The 15211-nt window shown below is 37.5% G+C and overlaps 1 protein-coding gene and 1 long non-coding RNA gene across 2 annotated transcripts in view; one reads left to right on the top strand and one right to left on the bottom strand.

The window, feature by feature from the left end:
- The window catches only part of LOC134541543 (fibroblast growth factor 9-like), a 373094-nt gene that overhangs the window by 119839 nt on the left and 238044 nt on the right, over window positions 1-15211 (bottom strand). The gene's annotated exons all lie outside the window — the stretch shown is intronic.
- On the top strand, window positions 50-658 carry LOC134541580 (uncharacterized). The gene is made up of 2 exons (XR_010076662.1): window positions 50-215; window positions 307-658. It is a non-coding gene; the product is annotated as an uncharacterized LOC134541580 (long non-coding RNA).

Raw genomic sequence — 15211 nt, 5'->3', positions numbered from 1 at the left:
AGAATTAATGCTCCATTAATAATCGATATGTTGTTTTAAAAAAAAAAAAGTACTCTCTACGAGTGCCATGTTCAATGTCCTTCTTCGTCTTGCACTTACTGACCACAAACGGTCTTTTCCAGCACTTTGACGCCATGATGTAGTAACTCAAAAATTCGTTCTTGTGTGATTTAAAGTTTTCAAGATGCATTAAGCATCTACAACCGCACTAAGTGGTAAGTTTTGTTGTCTTATTTCTCAAGAACGTAGGGAAATGTTTGTAACACCGGGCGTGTTAATATTCTTTGTTATTTTTATGTTAATTAGCGGTTCCACGATACCGGCCACGCGGTACACTTGAACCAACTTGTGCTGTGGTGTTGGGGGCCTGTCCCCGGCAGCCCGGAAGCAAAATGATGTGACCGCACCTAATTCAGGAAAGCCGACGACTATTTCATTATTTTTGGCATGAACTACTAACCTTTTTTTATCAACTCTACATAATGTGAAAATTTCGTGGACTTAACCTCATCGGACTTCTCGTCAAACTTTCTCTTCTCTTCTATCTTAAAGAAATTTTTTTGTTGAACCAATGTAACGTCTTATTTAACATATAATTTACAAGCAACGATATAATGTAACATGGACTAAAGATATTTTTGATAATCAAAAAAGAAAATATGTTGTGTAAGAAATGCGTCATGTAATATTGTAAAGAAATTTTTTTTTCTTTCGTGCTTGGGGCCCCAGATAAGATAAAACTTAAACATAATAAAATCAATATCATGTTAGAAATAATTTAAAATCCCAGAGATATTATTACAAAAAGAAAGTCAGGGTGTATTTAAAATTTATTTATATAAATAAATTATCTATCTGAAATCGTCCTTTTTTTTTATTTAATCATTGAATAATACTCTTATAGTTTATTGTGAGTGTGCATGACCAGTCAGCCCTGTTGATACTCTAACTAACCCCTCCGCACATCGAAACATTTCATGAGCCTTGATCCACGAGCTTTCAGCATCCGCCTGCCTCTATTCATAACCTCAAAATTTTATGAAGGGAGGTAAGGTGTGGTGCAATATACTTGAGTACGGGCAATGTGACTTCGGGTTCGCCTGTTGCTTTGGTAGAGTTTATGTCAACTCCTTCGCTTCATAATCAAGCACTTGTAGTTTGTGCTTGTAAATTTAAAATTGTGATATTTTTCCGCAACATCTCATATTGTTATTTGTTCTTATGTTTGGTAAGTGTTTGGGGTTTTACATTAAATATTTATTTAAATCCAAGGTAGCCATTATTTATGCTTTAAGCAGTCGGTCTGCCCGCAGCTAGTCCGAACTACACTTTGCCAGCAGCGGGTCAAATATTCCCACCTGGCTGCACATACAGCCTCCAGTGCAGAGACCGTGCTTTCTGGTTTAACACCCGCATTACCCGGGCGGCCGGTGCAGTTCACATGCCCCAGCATTTCCCCCATGCCCCTCCTGATCATTATTGCTGTTGTTCTCAGAACTCGGGGCTAGGCAGAGTCCTTCAATACCCCCCCCCCCCCCCCCGGGATGCCCAGAGGTCCGAGCATGGACTTGTGGCGCCGCCTTGGTATGCCATCTGTCGGGTGCCGCACTAACTAAATTATGTCTTCCTTCCTGATGATTCTCGAGTTTGCTGCTTGGGAGCACTAGCTCCCAAGACATCTTTCTTTAGAACTTAGCGACCTCACTTTCTCTTCAGGCTACCACATCAATGTCTCAGAACATCCCTCCATTGTACTCTGTACCTTGGCCGCCATCATGCAGGACTCTTATCAAACTAGTTGGTTTCTTAGTTACACGATTCGTCCGCTCCTGAGCGCCAGTTTCAGGGGGAGGGGTTTGCCTCGAACTTGGCTACAACCCTCTAACCACTCTAGGCTTCATCCGCACCAGGGGCTTTATCTGGTATTCTTCCAGCAGGTCGTCTGGCCAGGGTTAACTACTCGTCCAAGCGAGGTTCGAGTGGCATCTGCCGCGCATAGCGCTGACACGTGGCCTGTACTGCTGTGCATTCCAAGTGCCTGGTTGTGGACAGAGGGAGTCTCTCATATCTTTGTTTTAACATTTACTTCAGTTCTACCACAACATGAATGAAGCATCGGTATAGTGTTTCTGGTTGATAGTACAAACTTTATTGTGTGATGGCAAGTGCTCCGATGATGTAGTTTCTGGATTTCTTCCACTAGTGGTAAATGGAACCCACTTACCGGTTTTTTACACCCTGTTTTTTTTGCTGAATATTCTTCTTTAATCATTTTCCCCCTTAGCCATTTCTTTTATCATCACTGCATTACATTCTGTTCTGCAGTGAGGTTCAAACCTATGGCTTAAGGCTTTTGGTCCAGATTTTCACATCTTTCGGGACGCTCCTCCCCAATGCAGCATCACCTCTTCGGATGTCATCACTTTCGCCTTCTGTCCTGTTCTCCAGCAAAGATGGCTTTCGATCATCCCTTCTGCTGGGCACACAGGAAGATAAGTCTCTACAAAATGGAATGTTACTTAATTATTTGTATGATAATGTCTATGGTTCAAATTAATGCATGAGCCGAATATAATTTCTGGACATTAACGCTAGAAAAAGAACAATTATTAGAGTGAAAAGATCTAAATAATTTTGTGTTATTTTTTTATAATTTTAATTGGAATGTTTTGTTAAATCATGTTGCTATACATCATAAGGTTATGAAGTTATGAGCAAATACTTAAATATTAAGTAAGTTCAATTACACCAGCCAGTCTTTAGAGTTCTTTTATAGTTTAAAATATATTGTATCTAACCAACTGACTTCTTTTGTATCTAATATTGAGCCAAAAATAATTAAAATACTACCAGATTTCCGAGATTGTTTTTTCTTTTATTTAGTGATCAGTTCATCCATTCATATTTCCATGTCGATCCTCCTTCATGCACTTCAGCGATGTGCATCCTAAATATAATTGTGTTCCTCGACCTTACTCCTCTGGATTGTTTATTTTAATTGTATTTAACATTACGCCTTCCAATTTTTAATTCCCGTAAAAGTCCTATGACAAATGATACAGTGAGGTTTAGAAATCTTAAGTAGAATGGTGGAAATGAAATCGTCTTAATTTTACATTGTTTGCATACGAAAATAAAATTTCATTTAATTTGTACAATGCGTGCCCACAGTTTTTAGTAACTGTCCCATATTTATATTTTACGCAATTACATTGACTACTTACCAATGAGAGAGTTTAAGTTTCGTTTAACGTTTAGTGTTTGTATTTTCTTCCTATGCGAATGTCAGTCATTTCTTTCTATTCTGCACTTGGTTATTGTTTAAGCTTCAGCTTTAATGTCATATTGGATATGTTATCTCTACAGTTAATGCGGCTACCTTTTAAATCATGAGTTGTTGAATTTAGTAACATAAGAGTTTTTTTTTCGGGTTAACAGGAGCATTTCTCTAATATGCTAACCTGCTCGACCAGGTTATAGATATTTCCTTTGAAGCAGTTTACAGTCTCCTTTTGGCTTCTTAAGTGTGGCCTTATATTTTTTGCGACATGTTCGGTGTTCTGGGTGCAATGGCGATTCCCTCATGCTCGCCTCCATCGCTCCCAGAGCACCGAAGCTTGTGACGTCAAGGCCTCCCCCCCCCCTTCCCGCACCACCTACACGACCAGCCGGCGCGACGTCTGTCGTCCTTGGCTGGCGCGATAAATCTCCTCACACTAGTCCCGCCCACACCGCCGTGTGTTTGTAAACACACGTGCGTCTCTCACGTGTTTTAGAACTGGTGCATTCTTTACATCTCAGTCCAATTGTTCTTACTGCACTAAAAGTTAGGGAGCAGATAAGTTATTTAATATGTAGGAACTTACAGTATTATAATTTTTTTAACTTAAGTTCATTTATGTGCAATTGTTGTTTGTTTCAAATTGACAGTAACCTCCTGACTATCCTTATAAACATATTATCACTGCTATTCTAGAAGTAGTTAGAGAGTTTTTTTATCTTGGTTTTTATCTACAAACGTGTCCCTTCGGGCACCGTCGACGTGTTTTTTTTTAAAAATCCTGTTATCTTTTTGTTATGGCAGTCAGCTTGGAGAGTCAGCAAACGTGCGCAGCTATTTCAAGCTTCCCACAGGGCTGCCAACCTCGCCGAATTCCCTAGACTTCCTCCTGCCAGCCCTTGCGGTCGCTACTTCACCGCGCGATACACGTGGAGCTACCACTCGCACGAGACACTCACACCACAAGGTCCTTTATGTGCATAACTCAGTCTGCACGTTCAATTAATTAATTAAATTTAAATAAGTAATTTCCGTAACAATTTTTCCCCTATTTCCACGTTAACAGGGATATAATTTATTTTACCGCTGCTCAAGGTTTGGCCCAGAGCCAGTCAGCCCTGTGTTTGTATAATAGTATCATTTTAGTATTTTACTTAAATACACTATCATTATAAGAGTGATGTGTTCAAGTGTTTACCTTATTATAGTGTTAATGTTAAAGGTTACTATTAGTTACCTGCGATATTCTTGACAGTATTACTTGTTTCACAATATTTTTTATTATTATCAAAGGCAACTGCTTCCACATCCACTATCATTGTACCGAAATATCTTCTTAAGGAAGAGCTTACTTATGAAATAAGTTTGTGAAATATCTCGTTTACAGGGGATGTACAATACTTCAGGAAATGTCTTAGAATAGTTTGTCAAGACAGGGTTCCAACTTCATTGAACAATTTAACTCTTGATGTCCTTCAGAAATTTAACACTTGCTGCGCAACATTTCAGGACAATTTGGCCTACGCAAACTCTCTAGATAAAGAGACAAGCCAAACAAATATTCAGCATATCCTTACAAGACTCGCACATGTCAAAACCAGATTTTCAAACCTTTATCTCCTTTCAGCTGGTAAACTCAATGGAGTTTATAAGACTGAAATTGAAAACTATTTACAGCAAGATCCAGCCTAATTTTTCCAGTTGAACAACAGGTTAGCTGTGCGGAACTCTACTCCCCCAGCTCTACAGACGACGTCTGGCCCAGAGCCAGATGCCCCGTACTCTTACACTCACTCTCACTAAAACAAAGACACTACCCCCAAAGGTTTCAAAAGTCGATCCCAAGCTGCTGTAATCTCATGAAACATCCACCCCTCCCCCACCAGCATCACCAGCCATCACACCCTCCACCAGCATTTATTTCATCCCCTTCACAAATAACCTGTCATTTTACACTACCCTGCATCCGTCCACCTTCATGCTCTTCAGTACTGCCTGAGTCATGGCTCCAGTATCCCATCCGGCCACCATTGTCAACTACTTCCCTCCCCTTCCCGAGCTCAACCCACACCCCTTCCAGCCTAACCTGCACATGCATTTCCCGTTCACCTCTGCCGCTAGATTCCTCCAACCTTCCCAACTCTCACACCACTCTTCAAACTTCGCCCATCCCCCTAGCGGACTCTGCTCCTTACCACATGTCATTCCCCTCTCATGCAACAGGCAATGTGCAAACAGTGCCTAGTCTTCCCCCTTCCTTTCTGACTCAACTACAACTTTTACAGCTGAGCCCTTCGACCACCGTTCCCCCTCCAGCCCTTGCTGCCCCTCACAGAATCATCCTCCCCTCACAACCACCAGTCACCCTCAAGCTCACCGCCCCACAACAGCAGTTCAGAGACATCATTACCAGTTTTATGTAATAACTGTTATCCCTGTCGAAAGGTAACATTTGCTTTTTCCGAAACCAATGGACTTGACCCTAATCGATCAACTGAATTTCTGCGGCACCTCCTCAAACTTCGATGGAAAGAGAACATTCTAGACAAACAATTGATGGAAATTAGTTTTCCCTTCACCCAACCTCCACTGAGTGAGTGGATAGTTCTGGCCGTTGAGAGTCATTTCTCCTTCGACCAATATAATGCTGATGTTTTTAATTAGTTCATCCCTCCACGCATGTTAACCAATATTAGACTAGAACGGTATAATCATATGCAGCAAAGGAATGAAGCCCTGACACACTACATAACCGACTTAAAGGAAGCAACCCAAGTTCTCCGTTTAGGCATGTCGGAAACGGAAGCAGTTACAAACATTGTACCCTGTACAATGAACTTTGCTGAGTGCTCAGGTCCGTTTTCTAAGCTCGACCACAGTATTTTGCAGAGCTGGTTAGGTTGTGCATTCATGCCGCAAATGTCTAGTCCACCGATTTCTAGAGCAACCGACCCTTGTTTTAACAAACCAATTTAATACAAAAAAAAACATCGACCAACAACTTTAATCTAAAACAAAATTATCCTACTAATAATTAGTCCAGGTTGAGTCACTCGCCCGAGCAGAAGAAAATCTGCGTGTACTGTAAAAAACCAGATCATGTCATAGAACATTGTCATGTTAAACAACACAAACGAAATATTACAAACAAAAAAAAACATGTTAATCGGTGGCTGGAATTTTTTTTTCTGTGCCACTCACAATCGGAAATTTTTCCTGCTCTACCGATGAAAATTATTATCACTCAGTTGTGCAACAAAAACCACGATGCATTACTTAACCTAAATGTCAGATTCCAGCAAAACATAAAGGCAGTAAATCCAAGATATCATCGAAAAATTAAACTGAAAAAACCTTGCATGACAGTTAAGCCTTTAACTGTTGCCAAGAATCTCGTGACATCCAATTGACAATGTAAAACATGCATTTGTCGCTAGATTAAAGGCAAACTGAAATGTCACAATATTTGTAAAAACATCCGGTCAGTAACACCTTATGCTCGTACACAAATTGGTGTGCAAAATTCCAGGTTTAACGATTAGTTCGTAGTTTTATTTCGGGAAATGTTTTTTTTTTCTTCAAAATATTACATGAACACAATCTAATCAAGAAATCCGAATACACAAATCTTAAATGTTTTACCACTTAAGATCAACCTTACAATATTAACCAGCTGCAGTTATCAAGGTCAAAATCGATTTATTTTCTTTGGCATTTTCAATTTTAGTAAGTGATTATTTAGTGGCTGATCTTATTTTAGGCTCAGATTTCATTGCGAAAGTAGGCCTAGTAAAATATCTCACACAGGAATATTTAAATTTAATAAACAAGTCCTCATCACCGTTGTGGTGCCTGAATCAATAACTCAGAGTGAGGTCAACATACTATCCACAAGCTCTGAAGTGGAAAATACCTTATTGTGGACCATCTCAGCCCAGAGAAAAAAATTGCAATCAAAAACTTATGTAGCGAATTTTCCAAGGTTTAAAAAAACAAAGTGGGTCGCATCCACTAAATTGAATATATATCCTACTAATATTATAAACGCGAAAGTTTGTAAGTATGGATGGATGTTTGTTACTCTTTCACGTAAAAACTACTGAATGGATTTGAATGAAATTTGGCCTACAGCTAGCTTATAACCTGGATTAACACATAGACCCCATATTAATATGAAATTCAATCCCTAAGGGAGTGAAAAAGTGATAATTTCATTTTATAACAGAAAAAATCATAGGTCATAGACATACAAATAGTGAGTGAGTGTCATTTCTCTATGTCTGACACACGATCATATACATAGTAAGGTCTGGCAAATCAATAATTTTCTCCTTGGTGAGACCAGTCCGCTTAGTGGAGCTCGCAGTGGCTAGCAAAATAAAGGCGCTAATAACAGTTTTGTTGTTAACTTCGTCAATAGATAGAGTTGCCTTGAATTTTAAACGCACCATCGTTTGATGCGTTTATCATGTCTTTAATTTTCGTTTGTTTGTGCCGTATGCGTTCCTATACCATTCATCCGATTGCGATGCAATTTTGGTGATTTGCTATGCGCATGCCCATGAAGGTTACTGAGACGGTACAACTATTTTTCAATAGTTGGAGCACGAATCCTGTCAAAAAATGTGTTTATTTCATTTTATATAGCGTCACTTCGTCTGTTTTTGTTGTATAAGTGCGCACGCATGACACAATTTATTTAAATATAAACGAGAGACAGAGATAGAGTGATATATATATATATATATATATAGAGAGAGAGAGAGAGAGAGAGAGACGGAGAGATAATTTGAGATAGAGCGAGGTAAAGAGAATGAAATGGGTTAGATAAAGAGATATACCTATAGATGTATAGAGCTATATAGAGACTTATATAATATATATTATATAGAATATATAGAGATAGTGGGAAGTATATATGTAGATATAAAGAGATAAATAGAGATAGAGGGATACATAGATGTATATAGATGTAGATAGAGATAAATATATATAGAGAGATGGATAGATGATTTGTATATGTGGAACTACTTCAAACATATTACAAAACAAAACTGAATGAGGCATTGCAATGCAGGCCGAGCATTAGCTAGATAATATAATCTTTTCAATATTAGTAATCTCTTATTTTTCAGCTTTTTTTCTATATTGCTTTATAAAGTCTAAATTACATACAGACCAGGTAAATAACTATAAACTGGCAGAACAAAGTCTGTCGGATCTGAAAGTGATATAAATTAATTTTCACACTTGACATTCAAATTAAGAAGACAATTACTAACTAAACCCTGTGTTCAGCCCGGGCAACGCCGGGTATTGCAGCTAGTATATATATATATATATATATATATATATATATATACTATTATAAATTATTTATATATATATATAAATTTTGGATCCCACACCTTCAAATGTTGCCCTTGTCAGCTACTAGATCGCACAATGAAAATTATGCAGAAACACATACAAAATCAATTAGATTAAGATATTATCCAAACATTCACTTCTCCTGTAAATTCTCCTGCCTTTTTAGTCACAAAAGGCAAAGACCAAAATATGGATTTTGACTTTATAAAACTGAATAAATAGATTGATGTAGATTCTGTACCTCTTCCGGACCTTAATTCAGCCTTCCATTGGTTTACTAAGGCCAAATATTTCCGTGTTTGTGACTTCAATTTGACATAGCCCTAAATTCGACTCATTTAAACATTTTTTACTCTGTTGATTTGTTAGAAAAATTTAACACATCCATTTAAGATTAAATACATATGACAAGGCCTAACAGAATTCTTACATATCTACATTGAAGTTTTTAGTGCTAAAAGTGTGCAACAAACATTTGAAACACTAGCATACTTGGTTCTTCCAGTAAAAAAAACAACATATTTTACAGTTTAAACCCAATCTTGTAAAGTAAATGTTCATAGAAATAAGAGATATTAATTTCTTGTAAGTAATATATAATATTTGTATATTTTGAGAATACTAAGAACTATAGGATATAACTATATAAGTATTAGTTGGTGGTATGCTTCCATTAAATTAGTGGAATACAATTATAAAAGGTTGTCTAGATGCACTGCTTGACTGGGTTCAGTAGGATACATTGAAAAATGTGAGATATTCTCCATGGTTAGGTTCGATACGACACATCGAGAGCAAGGAAACCCAGGAGTAGTGCATATTGGTTCGTCCGAGGACAGGCTTCAGGCGACATTGCCTGGAGCCGGCACGCCATATTGGATGGCCTTGACTTTTGACTTTGACCTCGGCGGCCATATTTAATTCTGCAAAATTGAATTTCACTTCCACTATTTGTTTTCTAGAAGTTTCCGCCATTCCATAGTATTGAGTGTCAACATACTATCCCCATATTGATTCGGCTATCTGCAAGTCCACTGAGGGCCAAATTCCCCACGAAAGATTAAAATTTTAAGCTTTACTTAAGAACAATTCAGCGATGTTAAATAACGAATTGCATTTCACAAAAAGTTATTCAGGCTCACTACGGATACCGAGAGTTTTAATTTACTAGTACCATTTCGGCCGTTTGAATTCTTACACAAATTTCAGCAGACAGAAAAATGTCAGCATAATTGCTTCAGCTTAAATTTTATGACGAAAACCTTACAAAATATAACCTAAAATTGCAAAGCAATATTAAATAACATAAACATAAGAAGTTAGGAATAAGGAGTTTAAACCAGGCAGATGGGCAAAAAGCCGACCACCGTCTTGGCTGGCCTTGGCCTTGACCATGGCCACCATGTCAACAGATCTAAATGTTTACCCCAGCTGCAATCTTGGATGGGTTTTACTTCAGCCGCCATATTGAATTACAGAACATACCACCATCTTGTTTACGTCTTCCAGAGGTTCTTGTTATCTGGTTTATTTTTGCAGAATATGCCAGTGTCGCTCTGTCTTATAAATGAAATTTCATTTCCCACTAACTACTTGTAATGTTAAGAACCTTATAACAATAGTGAATTTGATATTGTCGCGGGTTGAAATTTTGCAGGGTTGTTGAAATCAAATTTAGGGACTTTACTGACGGGACTCTGGGCTGGCTGCTCTGTTCACTCGTCAGCGCAAGTGGCGTGACCATGTAATTGGGGCACGGGGCCGGCGCGGCGCGCTGCGGGCTTGCAGAATTTTGTTTGTTTGTTTGGCCGCGCGCTGGCGCAGCCACGGGCCGCAGTTACTGGGGCGCGCTGTCGTAACAAGCCGCGCGGTGTGGCCTGCACATCGGGGTAGAGGGGGGTAGCCTTCCCAGATGTTCTAGTTAGTTGTTTAGTAAATTTGACTTCAATAACGAGCTTTTGTTATGGTAGGCGCGGCAGGGCGCGCGAATTTAAGCGCAAGTGAGTGGTGACTCGGGGCTCACTCAGGCGGAGGCTATGCGTCTCACCTGTGGTCACGAGTTGTTAGTTCGTTCGTGATGTAGGAATTCAGGCTCACTCAGGCGGAGGCTCACTCAGGCGGAGGCTATGCGTCTCACCTGTGGTCACGAGTTGTTAGTTCGTTCGTGATGTAGGAATTCAGGCTCACTCAGGCGGAGGCTATGCGTCTCACCTGTGGTCACGAGTTGTTAGTTCGTTCGTGATGTAGGAATTCAGGCTCTCGGGCGGAAGCTATGGCCGACGCCAGAGGCCACGAGTCGTTTAATTTAAGTTAGGTCATAATGTAGTCATCTTCAAGCTTTTGGGCGGAGGCAATGGCCCTCGTCACTAGTCGTTTAGTTATAATTTTTAAAATGTAATGTTCGTTCGGATTTTAAGGGCAGGAGAGGCCCCTACGTTAGTTTTAAGTAATCGATCAAGAAAGGCTTTTTGGAAAATGTGAGTATGGACTTATCTTTGTTTTAATTTTAAGTAGTAATTATGATTTGAGGTATTCGGAAGGACTAGGGAAGTGTTTAGTGAAGTTCTCTCATTCTCTCTCTTGTAAGGTCGTTCAATCGTTAAGGAAGTAAAGAGATTATTGTTTTAAATTGTAATCCCGCTATTTAAATGTTCTTTAAAATGATGTTGAGTATTTGACTTTAAGAATAAAATAATTTTAATTAAGTATTATGTTATTTTGCAAAATCTCCTTAGTTCAGCTCTCACCAGACATCCTGTACGGGATGACGAACCTATGATCCTAGGTACAGTAAAGTATTTTATGAAGTTAAGACTAGTTGATGCCAAGCGAGTTGTTTCTATGTAAAGAGCTACGATTCTCTCCCCCCTCTGAAAGTGGATCGTGACAGAAATGGCGGTGGCACCGGCTAGGTGCACGTGATAGAAATGGTAGAGTTCGCCGGATAGGTTCTATTTCTGGAGAGAGAGAGAGGTAGATTTTTATGTTTATTATTAAGTTAGTTTCAGCATCTGATAGCAGGTTATTAAGAGTTTACTTGAGGAGAGGATTACGGAATTTTAGTCTATAGTGGAGGAAGTCTTTGAGATTTTTTTTTTGACGTAACAGATGTTTATTTGAGGATACTTGTAAGGATAAAGTTTATAGTGATAAGTTGTTTTAAGTCGTTGAATTTATTGTAGATTTATATCGGGGATTATTACGTGAGGAGAATACGTTATAAGTTAAATGCTTATTAGAGATAATGCAAGTGGTTTAATTTAATTGAAGTTCATTTTAAGATTGTAGGTTAAGAGAATTATAATTTAAAATAAAGTTTTTTGTCGTAAATAGGAATTATTTTCAAGAGAAGTTTGTTTTGTTTTCGTGCGCGTAGGAGACGAGACGTACGAATTAAATCAGTCGAGGGAAGGATAAACGTTAGAAAGGAATTAAAGAGAAAACGAGAGTTTATGTAAAAGAGAGTTATAGAATTTATAGTGATGTTTTGTTTTAATTAGAAAAATGTTGAGAGTTGTTTCAGAACGACACGTCAGTGGACGTGGCAGAGTGAACACGTGACGGGGAGGTGCTGAGACCTAGCGGAGAACGGAGGAACCGCAAGCGAGGGTTGGCGCACCTGATGGAATTCGGTGACGTCACGAGCACGTACAGAGACGTGGACGGCCGTGACCTTGTTTTGATCAGCTGTACGGTAACTTAGCGATAAGAAAATAGACTATGGGTTAAATAAATTTAAATTTAAGTGTGTTTTAGGAGAAGAGGAACTTTCAGTATGTAAGTAATTTAATTTAAGAAGTGTATGATGTATAGGCTAGAAGTGTTTCGTTGTAAGTTGTTTATGTTTTGTTAGTTAAATCCTACCTCGGTTTTAAAAATATTTTTTTGGGATTTGTAAACAGTAATAAGGAGGTACACTATAAAATCAATAAGCATTGATAAAAGTGGAAGGATAGTTTTTGTGTGTAGAGGGAATTTACTCCAAGGGAACAGAGAAAATTAATGTTTTCTTTAGGGCGAGGGACCCTAAGGTGAGGTGTTGTGTCCCTGGGAAGAAAGGGAATTGTAGCGCAGACCATAGGAGATGGGCTGACTACGTGAATTAAGGGTTAGGAGAATCCTGAGAGTTGTGAGTAGTTTGGGGCAGGAGTTCCCCATGGTAGTACCGAAGTGGCTATCCTGTATGGGATAGGGTACCATTTCAATGAAGGTTGTTGGTGGGGTTAGAGCCCCCTGTGTAGTGGGCCTATAGCAGATAGGCACTACAGTGAAATTTTTGGTTATTTTGTGAGGTAAATTCCCTGGAGGTTAAGTAAGATTGGATTCAGTTAGGAAGGAGGGAAATGAGAAACATTGCTGTAGAGAGTTAGTGTACTTGCCTAATGTGAAATTGAATGTTACTAAATTAATTTAGGAGAAAGTTTTGTTCGGTAAATAAATAATAATGGAAGATAGCTAGATAATTAATTAATTTTTTTGAGTAAGGTGTTTTAAGTAATGAAATAAAATAATGTGAAGAAGTTTGAATAATTGGGGAGGAATTTCTTTAAGAGTGTAGATAATTGTTTTTGAATTTATTGAGATATTCAGCCAGTGGAGTTTGAGTATGAGAGATACAGTGAGATTTCAAGGAAATTGGTTGTTTATTAATTAGGACGAATGAGATTTTATGATTAAGAGTCAGTAAGCATAGTTAAAATTTACGACATAATATTTGTTGACAGTTTACAGTTATTAAGGAGAAAACAGAGTAATCTATTTATTTTTATTTTAAGGGTTTGAAGATAAGATTATGAATTTTTTTTTTGAAAGTTTCTTGGGCATGTTTGAATAATTTTTATTTGGATTTTAAGAAATTACAGAGAAAATTTAATTGATTTACATTAGTTTGGAAGTATGGTGGTTTAGTGTTCGATTAGCCCTAACTTGATGGTCGGATCCCAAAAGAATGCCGTAAAACCGATAGCCAATTGAGAGGAATGCGGTAGGCGCTTGTGTAGAGAGGGGTTGTGGGAAAACTCCTTGGGACTGATGGCAGATCAGGGGCCCTAAATAGTGTGTGATGCTGTAAAACCAGTGCAGAGAAAGCCTGGTATGCTTAAATTTTTGGGCACAGGTTATGTAAACCTGGGGTTCCATGGGATTTAGTCATGTTAGCTGCTGTGAGACATTAAGATTTCCAGGCTCCATAGTAAATTCAATGTAAATTTTTGTTTTCTTAAAATAATAAATTTGTTTTTAATTTATTTGAGATATTTGATTTGGAACAGTGAATACAGACCCCGAGGAATAAGAGTTGTCATGATGTGAGAGGAGAAGGTGGTAGGCCTAAAAGGGTACAGGCACCACAGAGGTTATTTGTATTGCATAATTTAAATATAAGGAAACTTGAGAATTTGAAATTTTGTTGTTGGGTTGGACACCCATAAGAAGAGTATAGGCAGAATTTTTATTGTTATGAGATGTCTAATTTAATTGAAAAGAAGAAAGTTTAAAGATGCAAGGTAACATTATTATTGTAATAATTGAAAGAGATTAAGAGGTAGAGAGAAATAGGCAGTTTTTGTTTGTAAGTACTAAAGTTTACATATAGAAATTTAGTAACTAAGAATGAATAATAAGTTAAGTCTAGTGTAAAAGTTTTTTTTAAGTTTGTTAAGTTAAGAGTCACAAGTAAATTTTTTTTTAGAGAGAATGTCTTTGATAGGAAGTATTAGAAACTTATGGGAATTTTAGGGTAACATAAATAATGTAGGTAATGAATAATAAATAGATGGTAGGTCTTAAGTTAGGATTAACATTTGAAGCAGAATTTAATTAAGAAGAAGGAAAATAAATAGGCCTAATGAAAAGAACAAAAAAAGGATTTTATGGTAAAGCATTTTTTTTAAGTAATAAACAATGAATAATAATGTTGTTTCAGGGTAATGTGTACTAATAATACAATTTTTTTTTAGGACCAAAGAACAGGAATTATGTAATTTAAATTAACATGTATTTTTGAAACTGTTACAGATTCCTTAAGATGAGCTGAGCAGCAGTCCAGTTTACAAGATGACAAGAGTTCGAGAGACAAGATACAAGATCACTGAAACAAGAGCCAAGACTGAAGATTCAAGAGAAGAGAAAGCTGGCAGCCATGGACTTACAAGTGGAGATTAATAAGGTCATGTAAAGTTTTATTTTTTTTTATGGAAGACAGTAACTGGAGTTTTTTTTTGTTATAAACATTATTTACAGAACTTTTTAGGTTATAGTAATGTAATGGAACTAGTGAGTTGTGGTAGCTGTCAAAAAGAACTAATACCTTAAGTTTAATTTTTAAAGTTAATTTTCTTAATTTACAGAGGGATTAGTAGTTTTTTTTAAAACCTTATTTAGGTTGGAATTTAAATACAATAGCTTATTATAAATGTGTACGAACAGTTCAAGTTCACAGTACTGATAGGTAGGTCAGATGATCTTATTGATTTTGATGATTTGTTGTTTTGAGTTGATTTTTAAGTGTTGTGAATTAGACAATGAAATAGTTCTGAAAACTTAAATTATTTCAAGCTAAGA

The sequence above is a fragment of the Bacillus rossius genome (genome assembly GCF_032445375.1).
Source record: "Bacillus rossius redtenbacheri isolate Brsri chromosome 4 unlocalized genomic scaffold, Brsri_v3 Brsri_v3_scf4_1, whole genome shotgun sequence".
In the NCBI taxonomy this organism is placed as follows: Eukaryota; Metazoa; Arthropoda; class Insecta; order Phasmatodea; family Bacillidae; genus Bacillus; species Bacillus rossius.
Note: the sequence above shows the minus strand (reverse complement) of the source record. Positions and strands in the feature narration are given on the sequence as shown.